Consider the following 18,610-nt stretch of genomic DNA (forward strand, 5'->3'; position numbering starts at 1 on the left):
AGGCAAAGAGTACAGTGTGAATGACAATCTGACTCCACCAGTGCTACACAATCACCAAAGCCTGCTTGTCATTAATGTCCCCTTATCCTTACCTACTCTCTGGAATCTGTGCCTGTCACAGATGAATCCTGCATTGACTGCTAATCCATCAGAAGAGGCACCTCGGTGTTGTGATTTGTAGAGCACTGTTCCTGTAGGTTACATGATGCTGCCTAAGGAGGATACTGGGAAGGGGCACGTCTTGCCAGCCCCTGCCTGTCTCATGCATGGATCGCTCTCCTAGGGTTCTGTCCGTCTCCACCATTCCGCCTGGCACAGTTCTGACCTTTGCAATGTGAGTCGTGTGCTGTCGCCTTATAAGGATGTGGTTGCTGTGGAGACCGGACTCCACCTGTGTCTCTGCACTTTGCAGCAAGTCTTGAATGCACCGAGAGAAGGCGCAGGGAGGAGATCGATGCTGGCTGATCAGCCCATACTACCACACCGCCACCTCTGTGAGCATCTTCTGTCACTGGCAGAGGGGAGGGAGCAGGCGAGGAATGCAGATCCAGGGGCTCCTGCAGCCTGATCCATCAGTGCGGGGAAGAGGGGAGGTGCTTCAGGCATTCTGATCTAGAACAAGCCACATCCACCGGGGGAGGGGGGCATCCGTATGTCCTTACACCTGCACCGTGCAGATAAAGATTAGCCCCCACCTCACTCACACAGAAGGGGCTCCTCAGTGCATGCTTGGCTTTATCTGGCTAGTACACAAGGTGCAGCAGCTGAAACCCCAATGATAATGTAAATACCATTTGTTTAACGTTCAGGGGGAAAAAAAATAACTGTTGTTTGTAGATCGATAAAAGCCTTGATTTCCAAACAGTACAACCATGCGCTAAATACACCTGAAAACACCGCTGCTACCAAATACCATGTGAGCACGTGACATTCACGGACATTGATGCTGCAGCATCTCCCAACCCCCACTTTCAGTAGGTGACATTAAGCATTAAACGGGTTATTTATAAGTTCACAAGCAATATTTGTTTTAATTGAAATAAAATTCAATATCTGGTTGCATATCAATTAATTATAACATACTACATTAAATATCACCCAAGTATATATCACAAGATGTCTCTACTCTTGCGCAGATATTCAGTAGAATATATATATATATATATCTATATATCTATATACAGGGTGATTCAAAAGTCGCAGTACACCCTTTTATTTCAAAAACTACAGGAAATTGGGAAACCTGAATACTCCAGTAAGGTATGGGTGACGTGGTCTATCTTTTACGGTATGTACCAAACATGGGCGCCATCTTGAAATCGGCCAATCGGCCCAATTCCTGTTGAGTTTTTGAAATAAAAGGGTGTACTGCGACTTTTGAATCACCCTGTATAGCTATATCTAATATATATATATATATATATATACACACATATATATATATATATATATATATATATATATACACACACACACACACTATAAAGACAAAAGTATTTGGCCTCACCTGTTAATTATTTTTAATTATTTAATGAAGTTGTTTCAATCAGACCAGTTGCCAGAGGTGTATAAAATCAAGATTCTAACTATACAATCTCCATTTGCAAACATTTCTGATACAAAATGGGTCGTTCTGAAGAGCTCAGTGACATCAAGTGTGGTACTGTGATAGGATGCCACCTTTGCAATAAGACGGTTCGTGAAATTTCATTCCTGCTGGTTATTCCACAGTTAACTTTAAGTAATATTATTAGAAAGTGGAAGCGTTTAGGAACAGCAGCAAGTCAGCCATGAACTAGAAGACCACGTAAAATCATAGAGTGGGGTCAACAACTGCTATGGCGCATGGTGCGTAAAAGTCCATTGGGCACGATGGGCAGGTGCCCGGGGGCCCCACGGGCAAGGGGGCCCCATAGGCACGGCTCTTAATTAGAATAAATAATCCTGCAAAAGAAAAAAACCTGCAAAAAAAACCTACAAGGGTCACTGAGCAAGTACAGCTATCTATCTCTATCTCTATATATCTATATCTGTATCTCTATACATCTATATATATATATATATATATATATATATATATATATAAAATCTGTACGGGCCCCGGTGCATTGCTTTGCCCGGGGGCCCATAATGTTGTTAAGATGGCCCTGGTAAAAGTCGCCAACGTTCTGCTGATTCCATAGCTTAAGAGTTCCGAACTTCCACTGGCATTCATGTAAGCACAGTGTGGTGGGAGCTTAATGTAATGGGTTTCCATGGCCGAGCAGCTGCATGCAAGCAGGGTCGGACTGGCCCACCAGGGAAACGGTAATCCCCGGTGGGCCCCAGTGGCTTGTTACTCCGCTTCTTACCAGCGGTGCGTGGAGCCCCGTTCCCTGCCATCTATGTTTAGACATAAGACACCTCTTGTAGGGCCCAGCCACATGACCATGTTCCTCCCGCATTTGTAGTCCCTCCCCTTCCTGCTCCTCATTTACCCTGTGCACTGCATTAGATGAGTGCACCAAGTGGAGGGGGTTACCTCAGGGTTACTGCTCCTGTTATTGGTGGAACATCATGTGTGCTTGCCTGCTGCCACATAAGGCTCACACAACCAAGTTAGCTCCAGCTCCAACCTCTGGGAGCCTTGAAGCAAGGGAGGAGACATGCCTCAACCAAGCCAGTCTGCCAGCACAGACAGAGCCTAGCTCAGGAGAGCCCTCACTCTATGGGGGGTATTCAATTGTTAGCGTTAACGGGGAAAAACGAGCGCTCAAAAAATCTTAGCATTAATACGGTAATTACTCGCTCAATTTCAGCTCGCTGCTCCCTGAGCGGCGAGCTGAAATTCCACGAGTAAACTACCGTATTAACGCTTTTCTCGCGCAATATTACAGTATAAACGGTAATATTTTTTGAGCGCTCATTTTTTCCCGTTAACGCTAACAATTGAATACCCCCCTATAAGTACACTATTTTTTTTTCCATAAAGTTTTCTTGTAAAAACAAGAATAAACCACAAGAACACCTATGGAATGGGGAAAAAAAATAGTTGGTAGTGAGGAGGTCATCCACAGCCTGAGCCAATGGTACTTTGTCCCCAAGCTTATAATAAATATTTATATATATATATATATATATATATGTATATATATATATATATATATATATATATATATATATATATACATACATACATATATATATATTTTAGGAAAGAGCACTCGTTTTGAGATATTTTGAGACCGCAATGGTCTCTTTTTCAGGCTTGAAAAAGTCTCTATCGCCATGGAATAAATATCCTTTACATTTTTTAGTGCTTTTCACAAGTGCTGTCTGAATTTTTCTTCTCTCTCTCAACACACGTTAGAAAGACAGTCCAGAGGTATAGAATATATATATATATATATATATATATATATATATACACACACACACATATACACACGCAGGTGCAGAACACAGGCAATAGGCTATATATATATATTTTTTATGGATATATATAATTTATATGTATGCACACACACATATAGTGTTCATAGTGAGCAGGTATATAGTGGTATGCCATACAGTCTCTATTAGTACTACTTATTTGTAAAACAAGGGGTAACACAATCAAAAGACAGGAGCACAAAGACATAAGGTGATATGGTGAATACTAGAATTCAGGTGTACTGAAGGGTCCACAAACCCGCTGACAACTGATGGTGGTGCTTCTGTTTCATTAGAAAGCTACTAGGTACCAGAATGTACTTTAAATGGCATGTCTTGTCATTGAGGGCACATCTGGAGCTGCCTTTCTTTAATTTGGTAGTCCTTTGAGAACATTGTATTAGGTAGCATTATAACAGCAGAGTATTTATAAGAACAGAGCACTTCAGACTGGAATATAAAACAAATGCCATGATAAAGCAGATGATTAGTAGTTGTATGAAATAAAAAAAAATACTAAAAGATAAAACATAAAACAGTGCTTTACAAAACTATAAAAGACATCCTTTTAGTAAAAATGCTGTTTGGTAGAAAAACAGCTATTATACATACTGCAGTGTATGGTTCAAAAAAACAAAAAAATGGTTACACATGGGTCTACATTGTCTGAAATTTACATGGTTCAAAACATATAGAGGGTTATTTACAAAGCTGCATAAATGGGAGCCCACAGCACAAACGTTTTATGAATCCATGTGCCTCTTTTTACAAAATTGCACCCATTTGTACAGGTGAATGGCTTAGGGTTTCAAGAGGGTAGCAAGTGATGGACTGCAAAGCTTGGAAAATTAGGCATTTCATGATGAATGCAAGCTAGTCACAGAAATGTGTTCTAAGGTCCTTTTACTCCCATAAGTTAATTAGGACATGAATGAGGTCTCATCAAGCAGTATTTCTGGAGAAACTTACAGGCTGAAATTAACACGGATGGTCCAAAAGTAATTGTAGGCAGGAATCGGTTGTGACCATTCTTTTTGTTTTACTTTTCCCAGCATTCACATTCTCATCTTGGATCCCGCAAATGGTTCCGCAGAGGATCTGCACAGTAGCTCTTCTCTGTTAATTAGCATTAACACTGTAGCAAATCTTTTATGCACATAAAGGATATCTGTGCAAAACGTTGCAGTGTACATCTGCATGTTTTGCAGCTTTGTAAATGATCCCTGGAGAGTACTCCCATCTCTAAGAAATGTTTAGTTTTACATTAACGGGAGTGTACAGCTAAGTATTTTGTCAAATGAAGTCACAATCAGTACACTCTCATTGTAGTGTATAGTAAAATGATGTATACTTTATTAAACATAATGCAAAGCTATATATTTATCGTGACATTTATATGAAAATAAGGCACATTTAGGCTATACTTGTATATAGGGTAACAGGAGCTGAATTGTATAGCTGTGTCAAACATATGCTATAAAATATATATAATCCCCTTGCCATGCAACAATGCAATATCAACAAAAGCTGTTCCTATTTTCACTTATCAGTCCACAATATACTGAGCCTAGCTGAAAAATAAATTAGGGTGGGAATTATGCTCACTGCTATGTCTGCTATCAAGGCAAATAAAATAACAGTAGGCCTGGTATATATTTTCCTCTTTTCTGGACATCCATATGGGAATAGGACACTATAGGGATCTACCAAAGCAGTGAACACAAGATAGGGATAAAGTAAAACAAATTTTAAATAAATTAATTGTATTCATTAAAGCAGATTGCTGAGATTACCATAGAGCTGAATAGCACTGACGACATGTATGTTAAAGTGTGTGATGCTTGATATATGACTGATGGATAACTATACTACCACCTTACATTGCTCCTCAAGTGGAGCTTCAGCTGCGGCTGCCCAGAAAGTCGTGATTGCTTTTGCGGAATGAGCCAGAAATAAAGAATATGATTTCCTGATTACGTCTTCTCGAGTTACATCTTCAGGGCCCTAAGGACATCAACTTTATGCCAGGTCTCTTGTTCTTGCCCCAGTGGGTTATATATAATAATACAGCTATATAGAACTATATCCAGTTAAAGGTAAAATTGTGAGAAAACTTTAAGGAGTAATTTAGTGTCTGGACACAGGACGGTCTTATCCTCCTGCATCCTCAGATTAGCTTCTGATGCTCTCCATGCATGGATTTCTGAAGCTGTCCTGGCTGACGTAATAGCTGTTATAAAGACTGTCTTTAGTGTGGGTTCTTTTTGCCTAATCTTATCCAAGGAGTCAAATGTCACTTCTCATAAGGCATGCAGAATTAGGCCATAATCCCAAGGTCTATGCTTTGTTTTATTTGAGGCTTTAGATGTTTAACTCACTGCATAAATATCACTATTAATCGATGCAGCTTCCATGTCTTCTCTTGTAGAACTGCAAGCACTGTCCCCTGGGCAGTGTGTTCATACTGAGATTTTTGTCCAACCCATTTCAGGAGTTGGCTAATTGAGGCTGTAATCCTTTTTAGTACATCATATAGAAAAGCTTTGTCAGACCTTGTAGTGCCTTTACAAGATTGCATTGAATTCCGTTGATTGCATCCTCTCCCACTGAACCTCCAGGCCATGAATTTTCATGTTATAGAAATGGTGTCCACCACTAGGGTCTGATTGTCCGGAAACAAGTAACAGTTCAGTATCTTGACACTGTGCACTATGGTCATCAAAGCCATCATTGGTTTGCACCACCTGTTCTGTAGACTAAGAATAATGTCAACTACTGTACGGACTGAGTCTGATTGAACTCAGAGAGAGAAGGAAAAGGACTTGCTCCAGCATGTATTAGAGAATAGTTTAATCTTTAAAAGAATGGTAGTGGATGGTCCTAGAAGCCCTCCATGTGAAAATTAAATGGAGCAAATTTTCTCTGCAAAAATTAAAGGGAAAAGAAAACAAATATAGTGTGTACCAATTAAAAAACAATTATATAAAAAAATAGGTGTATATGCTCGCCTAATAGGTGAATAAATCAGGCTTTTCATCAATGGAGTATTTGTGATGTGATTATTGATGCAACTTTCCCTTTATGGATCAACTCCGTTGTAGGTACCCAATGCATATAGGGAAGAAGCAGAAAATCAAAAACATAATAGTGCACACTGTTTCCAAAAATAATTTTAATTTTATAGCCTTGGAAAACGATCCAATACTAAAACTTAAACCAGAACAAGATACTGTAAAACATTTCACATAACTTCCTACAAAGCAGTATTTTCAGACACTGGAACAGAAACTCCAAGTGTCTGAAAGCAAAAGTTTGAAGCCTCCAGTCAAACAAACAAAGAGGTCTCTGGTGATTTCGGCAATGAACTCCAAGAGACAGGTCATCAACAAGCTCTGGAAATGAGGACACTACAGATATCTCGTTGACCTTGACAACAGAGTGTGTTACAAGAATCATCATATAAGGGACATCCCGGGTAACATTCCACTTAAGGTATAATTGATGCATTGACAAAAAATTTCAATGAAGTCCTAAAACAAGACCCCCTACTCACATATTGTATTGCACAGGGTACAAAGGACACTTAGTTCAAGAGAATCTTAGGCTGATAAACCTCAAGACATTATCAGCAGATTACACTATGATGCACAGAAGGAAGAGATCCTTAAAAAGGTACGTCACTTAGATGAGATTCAATTTGATGGCAGCAGAATTCAAGTGTTAGAAGACCTCTCTTGGTATACTCCACAACAGCTAAGACTTTTAAAACCTCTGACAGATAAGCTCAGCAAAAACAATATAATATAATGGGGTTTTCCATTCAGCCTTCGGACATTTCACAATGGAAATGAAGCCCTGTTTTTTGAACCTGCAGAACTCAAACATTTATGTGATTCACCAGGGCTGTAGTCAATCAATCGTCCGCAGTCCTGCTTTTCCTGTTTGCTTTTTCCATCTTGCCCAAACCTTACTTCACCCACTCTACCCTGCCCACTTCCCTGCACAACATATTTCTGTTCTTCAGACCTTAGACATCCCATCACTGGGGACCTTCAACACAAATAGGCTGAATGGCTTCACAGCATATATAGTCTCTCAATGTGTGAACCCCATGTATGATGGCATAAAATATCTTCTATTATCGCAAGAGGATTAAAATTCCCAGAGAAAAGATCTTAAGACTTTAAAATTGATCGCCAGTACACTCAGTCCTTCTTTAGTAATAACATAAATGGGAAAACTAAAGGTGTTGCGATTCTAATGTTTAAAAGATTACCCCTGTCTGACATAAACTATCACCTTTTTGGGGAGGGAACAGGTCTCCTATTCAAGGAAAACATTTTAATCTATCTACCATTTACCTTTGTCAATTTGTATGCCCCCCGAACCTGGGTCCACTGAGAATTCTTAGTAGGGTGATAGAACAAATTGAACCTCTTCTACAAGGTATCATAATTCCGGGAGGAGACCTTAACTGGATATTAGACCTCTTACTGGACTGCTCCCAGACACTCCCTTCGTGACCACAGCAGGGTTGGATGCATTTTTGACAATTATCAGCTGACCGACTCCCGTAGAGACACTTGGACCCAGGTGACAGAGGCTTTACCTTATTTTCACATCTTAACTCTGTGTATTCCAGGATTGATTACCTTTTCATTTGTCAGAGACCTGCTATTTATGAAAGAGGCCAAGGTTAGCCAGGCAATATGGTCATGCACCTATTTCATTAACCGTTACTCTGGTCCACCCTCTCACCCCCAGACAATGTTCTTAAGAGATTAAATGCCAACTTCACAATGTACACAAAGATCTTGAAGCTAATCACAAATCCTCCCTATCCAAGGGGACAATGAGAGAACTAGCAGACACTTTGACTGTCCTGGAAAAAACTTTTGTTAAATGACAAGTAAAGCTGGGCTTCCATAAGTGCCGCAATCTTTATTTCCACTGGGAAAATAAGCCGGCCGGCCTTCTGGCCACAGCCCTTTGTACCCTTACCTTTATCCATACCATTAAATATGACAATGGTAAGGAGCTCCACACTAATAAAGCAATAGCTGAAGGGTTTCATTCTTACTACAACAAACCATAAACACATTGCATCCTATTTAGAAATAATAATTTCCCTAGGCTTTAGGAAGAAATAAAAGAGTTTCTGGATTACACTTTCGCTGTGCTACAATTGGATGAGGCTATCTGTGAAGATACCGAGTTTTCTGGCCCAATTCTACCCACTCTACGCTAGCCACCCAGGGGTGTCTTACTATGCCGGGAAGCCTACCACAGTACCTTCTAAGGTTCAAGCAGGGGCGGATCCAGACTTTTGCTATACCCCGGGCGATTTTAGGGGGGGCGATTTAGGCCCCGCCCCCTTTCTAATTTCTAAGGCTGCCGGCGGCTGCACAGTATGTGCAGGTCCGCTCGGCAGTGACAGTGTGCTGCCCCGCTGATTTGATTGTGTTTAAAACACAATCAGAGCAGCCACTGGGTTCAAGTGCAGTTAGAAAGTAAAACAATACAATTGTAAAGCGCTACGGAATTTGCTGGCGCTATATAAATAAATGATGATGATGATTTATTGTAATAAAAACAATCACTAGAATATTATATGCACACAGTAAATAAAAGCCAGGCAGGTTCATCACATTATCTGTCCCTTACACCACTAGCTTAAGGAGTTACAGTAACCTGGCTGTCCTCACTTGACGACCCATGAATCTGCCGATGTATTCCACTGGTAGAGCCACTAGCCACCCTGCAGCTTCCAGACATCAATTCTCAGAATGAATATCACCCTTCCCCTGGAGTGGCTCCTTATATCTAGGGTCGAATTTCCATAGTGTTTTCCCCTCCCTGGACAAACCCCTGGCTCTCTCCTTCTTAAACATTGGTGAGTGCTGGACTAGGGGATTGGAGGGGTATTGGAGATGAGCTGTCATTCCACAGTGTCTCCCCTGCGGTTTCCCAAACAGAATGTCTCAGGCAGTCCTGTGGAGGACAATAGTTAATAATTGGCCTTCCCCACTTCCAAATATCAGATAACAGTTAACCCCTCCTGAAATTAACCCCTTACACTACTTTGTGATATCACAGGGTCCTGTTAGGAACTCCTTCAGTCAGCACGACAGAACCCGGAATCTGCTCCGATGTCTGGTGTTCGCTGGAGCCCCTAGTGGTGGGGACAGACTTGGCTGCAGACGAACGGAGGGTCGTGTAGTGTGCACTGACTGGGGAGAATCCTGAGGCAGCGTAGTAGAACACAGCGATGTGAGATCCAGGCAAAAGGTCAAGGGCCGGCAGCAGGCAGGGATATCAGAAAACGAGCCGAAGTCAGGGGTCACAGGCAATACAACAAAGTCCAAAAACAAGCCAGGGGTCATACGCGGGAAATCCAAAAATAGAATACAGCGCAGGAGCAGGGAAACAGGAACTGGAGCCTAGCTAAACAGGAAGCTATAACTGGCAATGAGGCTCAGTCCTCACTGCCTTAAATAGCAAGAAGGGCCAATAGGAATCATGGTAACTGAAACCCCTCCCACTGCATAGACTCTGGACTGACACAATGCTGACAAAAAACAAGACAGTACCAATAGTGTAAATATATAAAGACTCCCACAAGAGTCTATAGATATATATAACAGCCCTACCTTTCCTTGCTGATCTGTGCCCGGGTGTCAGTCCGCTGGCCGGGCGTTGCGGCCTCCGGATTACAGCGTCCCGGTTGTTGCCTAGGCAACCGGGACGTCAGAGGCGGAAGTGACACCCCGGTCGTCATGGAGACGGCCGGGGCGTCTGAGAGGACCGGAACCGTCGGGGAGCCGTCGGGGAGCTGCGGTTTGTAACAGTACCCCCCCCCCCCTTTAGGAGGGGTCAATGCACCCCGACTTCCAGGTTTCCCAGGATATTTTTTGAAGAAGTCCTTAATGAGTTGGTTAGCATGAAGATGCTTTTGCGGCACCCAAGACCGTTCCTCCGGGCCGTAGCCCTTCCAGTGGACCAAAAAGTGGATTTGACTTTGCATCTTTTTAGAGTCTAAGATCTTTTCAACAATAAACTCTTGGTGTCCTCTGACTGAGACAGGACGAGGTCTGTGCAATTGCCGTGGCCTGAATTTATGTGACCATGTGACTGCTTTCAGCAAGGAAAAATGGAAGGTGTTAGGAATCTTGAGTGAAGGAGGGAGTTTCAATTTGAAAGCCACCGGATTAATCTGTTTAATAATGGAGAAGGGTCCAATAAACCTAGGACCTAACTTCCTACAAGGTTCCTTAAGTTTAATGTTGCGGGTCGACAGCCACACCTTGTCCCCGGCCTTGAAAGGACATGGTCCACGATGCTGATCAGCATAATGCTTAGACTTAAATGAAGCTCGTTTGAGGGCAATGTGAACCTTTCTCCATATGCGGCACAGATGAGAAATCGAAGAGCTAGATTTAGCTTGACTCGAGACTTCCAGCGAGTTGGACCGAGGATGGAATCCGAGGTTACAGAAAAATGGCGATACCAGAGTAGAAGAATGGCACGAATTGTTGTAGGCGAACTCTGCCCATGGAAGCAGAGCAGCCCAATCACTATGACATTTAGTTACATATAACCGGAGAAATTGCTCAAGGGATTGATTAACCCTCTCCGTTTGTCCGTTGGATTGTGGGTGATACCCTGACGACAGACAGAGTTTGATTCCTAATTGGGCACAGAACGCTCTCCAGAAGATGGCTACAAACTGGGAACCGCGATCAGAGACAATGTTAACAGGGAGTCCATGGAGCTTGAAAACGTGCTGAACGAATAGGCATGCCAATGTTTTAGCACATGGCAGTCCTACCAGAGGGACGAAATGTGCCATCTTACTGAATCTGTCTACAATCACCCAGATGGTGTTGAAGTTGGATGAGCGCGGTAGTTCCACAATGAAATCCATCGATATGTGGGTCCAAGGTCTCGCCGGAACGGACAGCGGCATAAGAGGTCCTGCAGGAAGTTTGCGAGAGGACTTATTCCTGGCACAGCTTTCACAGGATAACACAAATTCTTTGGTATCTGCTGATAAGGAAGGCCACCAGACGGAACGAGACAGAAGTTCCAATGTCTTGGACACTCCAGGGTGACCTGAGGTTTTATTATCATGGCATTCGGTGAGGACCGTCCTCCTCAGATAATCAGGTACGAATAATTTACCCCTGGGAGTAGCTGAAGGTGCCAAATGCTGGAGACCACGGAGGATCATGCCAAGATCCTGAGTTAGGCCAAGGACAATTTTGGATGCCGGAATAATAAAAGTGGTTTCTGCGAGGGAAGGATGAGAGGCCATAAAACTGCGAGACAAGGCGTCTGCCTTAGTGTTCTTGGATCCGGGCCGGAACGTAATAGTAAAGTTGAAACGGGAGAAGAAAAGGACCCACCGGGCTTGTCTGGAGTTCACAATTTTGGCAGATTGAATGTACTGTAGATTTTTGTGGTCAGTATATACTGTAACCACATGATTAGCTCCCTCTAGCCAGTGGCGCCACTCTTCAAATGCCCACTTGATTGCCAGCAACTCTCTATTCCCAACGTCATAGTGGGTCTCAGCGGAGGAAAATTTTCTGGAAAAAAAGGCACAGGGATGCAAACAGTGATCAGTGAGATCTTTCTGGGAAAGGATGGCACCCGCCCCGACGTCAGAGGCATCCACTTCGACAATAAACGGTAATTCCGGATTGGGGTGTCGGAGGACAGGTGCAGAGATGAAGGCCTCTTTTAACTCTTGAAAAGACGTCAAAGCCGTAGAGGACCAATTAACGGTATCGGCCCCTTTACGTGTAAGGGCTGTAATCAGAGCCACTAATACAGAGAATGACTGGATGAATCGCCTATAATAATTAGCGAATCCTAAAAATCTCTGAATGGTTTTAAGATTGCTTGGGCGGATCCAATCGAGAACTGCCTGTACTTTACTGGGATCCATGGAGAAGCCACGAGGAGAGATGACATATCCGAGGAACGTGACCTGAGTGACTTCAAACTCGCATTTCTCGAGTTTAGCGAAGAGGCAGTGCTGGCGGAGTTTCAGAAGTACCTGTCTGACATGAGTACGGTGTTGCTCCAGGGACTGGGAATAAATCAAAATGTCGTCAAGATAAACTACAACGAATTTCCCCAGGAATTCTCGCAGGACATCGTTAATAAAATCTTGAAACACTGCGGGGGCGTTACATAGGCCGAAGGGCATGACCCGATATATTTATAATGGCCTGAGTGAGTGTTGAAGGCCGTCTTCCACTCATCGCCCTTTTTGATTCGAACCAGATTATATGCCCCTCCGCAGATCGATCTTGGAGAATATCGTGGCTAATTTGAGCTGATCAAAAAGCACGGAGATGAGTGGCAACGGATAGGTATTCTTCACAGTAACCCTATTTAGACCCCTATAGTCTATGCACGGCCGGAGGCTTCCATCTTTTTTTGCCACAAAGAAGAAACCCGCTCCTACGGGTGATTTGGATGGTTGAATGAATCCCTTACGTAGGTTTTCCTCCACATAGTCATCCATAGACTTAGTCTCAGGAATGGACAAGGCATATAATCTTCTCTTAGGAAGCTTGGCATCCGGAACCAAATCAATGGAGCAATCATAGCTACGGTGTAGGGGTAGAGAGTCTGCTTCTTTTTTCGAGAACACGTCGTGGAATTCACGATAAGGCAATGGAAGAGATTCAGGACAAGGCTGAACAATCCGGAGAGGAAGAGCAAGACAGGTTGAGGAACAAGCCTTACTCCATCGTATGATCTCCCCCGTGCTCAAATCTATGTGAGGGTTGTGAAGTTGAAGCCAGGGATGCCCGAGGATCAATGGTACGGAGGAACAGGGAATCAGAAAGAACGAGAGGACTACAGAATGGAGAGCTCCCACCGTAAGCTGCAGAGGAGGCGTTTGATATGAGACCCTTCCGTCAGTCAACGGTCTACCGTCCAGTCTGCAGACCGTGATTTCCGAGTCCAAGTTTACGGACGGAGTACCAAGAGTCTTGGCAAAGTTTATATCCAAAAAATTTCCGGCTGCCCCACTGTCAAGAAACGCAGGGATAGAAACGGATCGATTACCATACATGATCAGAGCAGGGATTAAGACAGAATTCTTGGAAGAGACCATCTTGAGACCTAGGCGTACCTCCTCCTTCACTCCTAGGCCTGGTCTTTTCCCGCCTTGTTAGGGCAGCTACGCGGGAGATGGCCTTTATTGCCACAATAGAGACATAGCCCCAGTGACCGCCACCTGGATTTCTCCTCAGGGGACAGGCGATAAGCCCCTAACTGCATGTGCTCTGGTAAATCCTGAGGAACTGGGTAGACGGCTGGAGAGGACCAGGATGGTGAGGTGGCCTCCTTCTCGGACCTTCTTTCCTTGATCCTACGGTCAATTTTAATAACTAATTGCATTAAGGCCTCCAAGGAAGATGATGAAGGATATTGGACTAAGGAGTTCTTTATCTGCTCCGAGAGCCCAAGCCGGAACTGACTCCGTAGTGAGGGGTCATTCCACTGACTGTCGACCGACCAACGTCGGAACTCGGCACAATATTCTTCCGCTGTCCGCCGTCCCTGTTTCAGCGCTCTTAGGTGGGACTCGGCCGAGGCCACCCTATCTGGGTCATCATATAAGAGACCAAGTGCGTTGAAGAAGGCGTCTACGGACTGCAGAGCTGGATTAACAGGAGTCAGACTGAACGCCCAGGATTGGGGATCGCCTTGGAGTAAGGAGATGATAATACCGACCCTCTGTTGCTCCGAGCCCGAGGAGCGGGGCCTGAGACGGAAATACAGCTTGCAGCCCTCCTTAAAATTTCGGAATAAGGCTCTGTCTCCAGAGAACCGGTCCGGAAGATTTAACTTTGGCTCAGGTGCCGGAGTTGCTTGTGAGGCCTTGGCGGCTTCTTCCTGAGCAGAAAGCCTGTGTGAGAGGTCCTGAACCATCTGCGACACAACTTGGATCTGCCCTGCTAGGACTTGAGCCGGACTGGGTTCTATCGGTGGAAAATAGGATTGTCTTTATTTTGGGCCAGTTATAATGTTAGGAACTCCTTCAGTCAGCACGACAGAACCCGGAATCTGCTCCGATGTCTGGTGTTCGCTGGAGCCCCTAGTGGTGGGGACAGACTTGGCTGCAGACGAACGGAGGGTCGTGTAGTGTGCACTGACTGGGGAGAACCCTGAGGCAGCGTAGTAGAACACAGCGATGTGAGATCCAGGCAAAAGGTCAAGGGCCGGCAGCAGGCAGGGATATCAGAAAACGAGCCGAAGTCAGGGGTCACAGGCAATACAACAAAGTCCAAAAACAAGCCAGGGGTCATACACGGTAAATCCAAAAATAGAATACAGCACAGGAGCAGGGAAACAGGAACTGGAGCCTAGCTAAACAGGACGCTATAACTGGCAATGAGGCTCAGTCCACACTGCCTTAAATAGCAAGAAGGGCCAATAGGAATCATGGTAACTGAAACCCCTCCAACTGCATAGACTCTGCACTGACACAATGCTGACAAAAAACAAGACAGTACCAATAGTGTAAATATATATAGACTCCCACAAGAGTCTATAGATATATATAACAGCCCTACCTTTCCTTGCTGATCTGTGCCCGGGTGTCAGTCCGCTGGCCGGGCGCTGCGGCCTCTGGATTACAGCGTCCCGGTTGTTGCCTAGGCAACCGGGACGTCAGAGGCGGAAGTGACACCCCGGTTGTCATGGAGACGGCCGGGGCGTCTGAGAGGACCGGAAGCGAGCCGCGGCGGCCCGTCAGGGAGCCGCGGTTCGTAACAGGTCCCCAGCTGTTCCATGCTTCCTGTAGAGAAAGGAGGGGGGAGAATGAATGTAGCTCACCTGTGTCCTGGAACCTGATACCCATAACTCACTTGGCTACATTTTAAGAACAATTAATAACAGCTTCACTGCAAAATCAACAATATACAATAAAAATGCCTATTTAAAATGAGCTACATTGTCCGCTTATCCACATGTAATTAGACACTGCAGTTGTACTCTGTTGAGCTGAGGAACAAAAGCAAGGGCTATAAAAGTACATGCTATAATCCACATTTTGTGAGAAATGAGGGACAGGCTGGTTAAAGTGCTATCAAACTAAATTTGTCACACTATCTCTTCTTCTCCCTCAGGTAAAAGCCTGGGCCAGAAGGGTTCAATATTACATACTATAAAATATTTGGTGAGAAGCTAATCTATTTCAAAGAAATCTCTAATAAATGTCTTATTTTCCAAGCATTTTGGAAACCCACATAACTATTAATAGAAGGCAAAGGTGGCAGCTACATGTCAATCTACATTCTAAATATGGATTTGAAATTTTGGAATATTAGTTGCTAACAACCTTAAGGCTCTTATGCAAGACTTGATTCACAAAAATCCCATCGGCTTTGTGCCTGAGTGAGGGGCCCATGATAACATCACAAAAATAATTAATCTACTTTCCACCTCATAGGGCTGCTGGAGCACATAGGACTGGGTAACACTGCCAAATTTAAAATTAATGCTCTGTCTCCTTTAATCTTTGTCCACTGTATGGAAGCACTAACCAGGTCAGTTAGAGCCAACCCAGATATGACTGGTGTTCGGATGCGGAATGGGGAGCCCAAACTGGAACTTTTTGCAGACAACTTAATAGCTACAATCAATAATCCAGTGTTCACTATCCCTAACCTGATTCCTTAGATTCAGACTAATTTCTAACTTTAAAGTTCATCATTCCAAGTCTGATACATCCCTGCAACTATTTACCGTTTTGCCTAACATATTAGGTACCTTGTGATCATATAATTAAAGATGTCTCTCAGCTTTTCAAGGCTGAATTACCCATGATGCTATCTAAAACCATCGGAGCTCAAAGAATAGCAATCTCTGGTTAGGTTTTCTCATGGATGGGCAGAACTAACTTTATTACAATTAACATTCTTTCTAAAGTATTGTATCTATTACAAACCATGCCAATATGTATCCCACAAAAATTCTTTGCTAATTTGTCATCATTACCACTACCACCAAGTGAACATTTCAATGGGAAGGTGTATGTGCAAAGTGGTAATAGTAGTATAAAAACAAGTGCTTATCTACTGGAGGTGTGTGAATGCTGAAGAATGAAGGATATGCACATTGAAGCAAAACATTAAAGCAGCATTTCAGTGCTATCCGAGCAGCAATCTGTGGGCCAATATCAGCAATATGAGGTAACAGAGGCAGTATATGGGACATTATACCAGATGTAAAATGCCAGGATGCAAATGAGCTGAGGATATGAAAAACATGGAGATGTTAGAGAGAGGGGTGACCTGGATTTTCAGTGATCGTTTTTGGGATCATGCAATTAGTAGTGTAAATTCTCATTACAATGCATAGTGTTGGAACTCAATTTTACGGTGATTTACATGACAAGATTTCTTCTCCCAAATCTCAGCCCACAGAGCATGAGAAAACCTGGCACAGTCCAGTGATTCAGCAGAGGGAACATTTGGCTCGCGCCTGTTAGATTTGCGAAGGCGCCAAATTAACAGATAATTATCAACAAAATTCAAGGCAGGAGGAGAATACAGATTAGTGAGGTGGTAAAGGGAGTTAGAATGTAACGGGCACAACAGTACTGGAGGAGAAGCGGCAAGCGCAGAAAGGGACAGGTGTCTCCAATCCCTCATCTAGACAACATTTAGAGAATCTGTTGTAATTTCTATCATTCCACAAGCACTAGCACCAATTATCCTATTCACAAGGTAGTGATATATTTTTATTATATGTTATTTTTTTTAAATTATTTTGTGTTTGATTTGAAATTGCAGAAAATAAGTATAATTTATAATAGCTATTGCTGAAAAGCAGGGAAAATAACCCTGATTGCCTATCAGTACATCATATTAACATAGCCTGCTCTGGTCCATCTCAGCTTCCAGTTGTCCCTGTATTTTTAGTCATATTCTGTATCATTTCCTCTTCTCTATTTCAAATACCCACATCTGCCCCCCCCCCCCCTCCTTAAAAAGACAAAAACTGCTAAACACTGAAACAGCTATCATGAAGGTTAGAGACAGCCTGAAATATAAGATAATTGTAGGCTCTGATTTGGGGTCATGGAGGCAGCAGATGTTCCTTGTATCACTTGTATAAAAAACTGGACTTCCAGTTCAAATGGGCTGAGACCCAGCGTCAAAAACATTCTGTGTAAAATTGTATCAGGAATATAGAAAATAATACATGATAAAGGATGCTATAAGTCAGGTTCGGACTGGCCCGCGGGGAAACCGGGCTACCCCCGGTAGGCCCCGACCCTGATCGCTCCCCTTTTTGTTGGTGGGGGGAGCGGGAAACTTATAAAAAAAAAAGAATACTCAAGTGACCCTGGCGCTCCCCGACTCCTCTCTGCTCCGTTCGCACTCAATGTCAGGCGTGACGTCATCACACCCAACGTTCAGTGAGGAGCGCCGCAGAGAGGAGTTGGGAAGAAGACAGAAGAAAAGAAGAGAAGAAAGACGCCGATAGAAAAGGTAACAGAAGGATCGGAAGCAAGAGGGGAGCAGAGTGAAGGGGGAGCATGGTGCAGAGTGAAGGGGGAGCATGGTGCAGAGAGTGAAGGGGGAGCATGGAAGAGAGTGAAGGGGGAGCACAGACAGCATGGCAGAGAGTGAAATGGGGCAAATACAGCATAGCAGAGAGTGAAAAGGGGCAAATACAGCATGGCAGAGAGTGAATAGGGGCAAAGACAGCATGGCAGAGAGTGAAAAGGGGCAAAGACAGCATGGCAGAGTGTGAAGGAGGAGCACAGACTGCATGGCAGAGTGTGAAAAGGGGCAAAGACAGCATGGCAGAGTGTGAAAGAGGGCCAAAGCAGCATGGCAGAGTGTGAAGGAGGAGCACAGACAGCATGGCAGAGTGTGAAAAGGGGCAAAGACAGCATGGCAGAGTATGAAAAGGGGCAAAGACAGCATGGCAGAGTGTGAAGGGGGGCCAAAGCAGCATGGCAGAGTGTGAAGGGGGAGCACAGAAAGCATGGCAGAGATCAAAGGGGGAGCACAGACAGCATGGCAGAGAGTGAAAAGGGGCAAAGACAGCATGGCAGAGTGTGTGAAGGGGGGCAAAAACAGCATGGCAGAGTGTGAAGGAGGAGCACAGACAGCATGGCAGAGTGTGAAGGGGGAGCACAGACAGCATGGCAGAGTGT

At 43.9% G+C, this 18,610-nt stretch overlaps 1 protein-coding gene across 12 annotated transcripts in view; it reads right to left on the reverse strand.

Moving 5' to 3' along the window:
* Nucleotides 1–18,610, reverse strand: part of SRCIN1 (SRC kinase signaling inhibitor 1) — a 258,626-nt gene that overhangs the window by 79,098 nt on the left and 160,918 nt on the right. Inside the window, exon 1 of one of the 12 annotated variants that reach the window (XM_075177036.1) lies at nucleotides 93–659. The exons of the other annotated variants lie outside the window; for them this stretch is intronic. The gene's annotated coding sequence lies outside the window, so the exon portion shown is untranslated. Of the gene's footprint in view, nucleotides 1–92; nucleotides 660–18,610 lie in introns of those variants that run through there. 12 annotated transcript variants of the gene reach the window in all.

Source organism: Mixophyes fleayi, chromosome 6 (assembly GCF_038048845.1).
Source record: "Mixophyes fleayi isolate aMixFle1 chromosome 6, aMixFle1.hap1, whole genome shotgun sequence".
In the NCBI taxonomy this organism is placed as follows: domain Eukaryota; kingdom Metazoa; phylum Chordata; class Amphibia; order Anura; family Limnodynastidae; genus Mixophyes; species Mixophyes fleayi.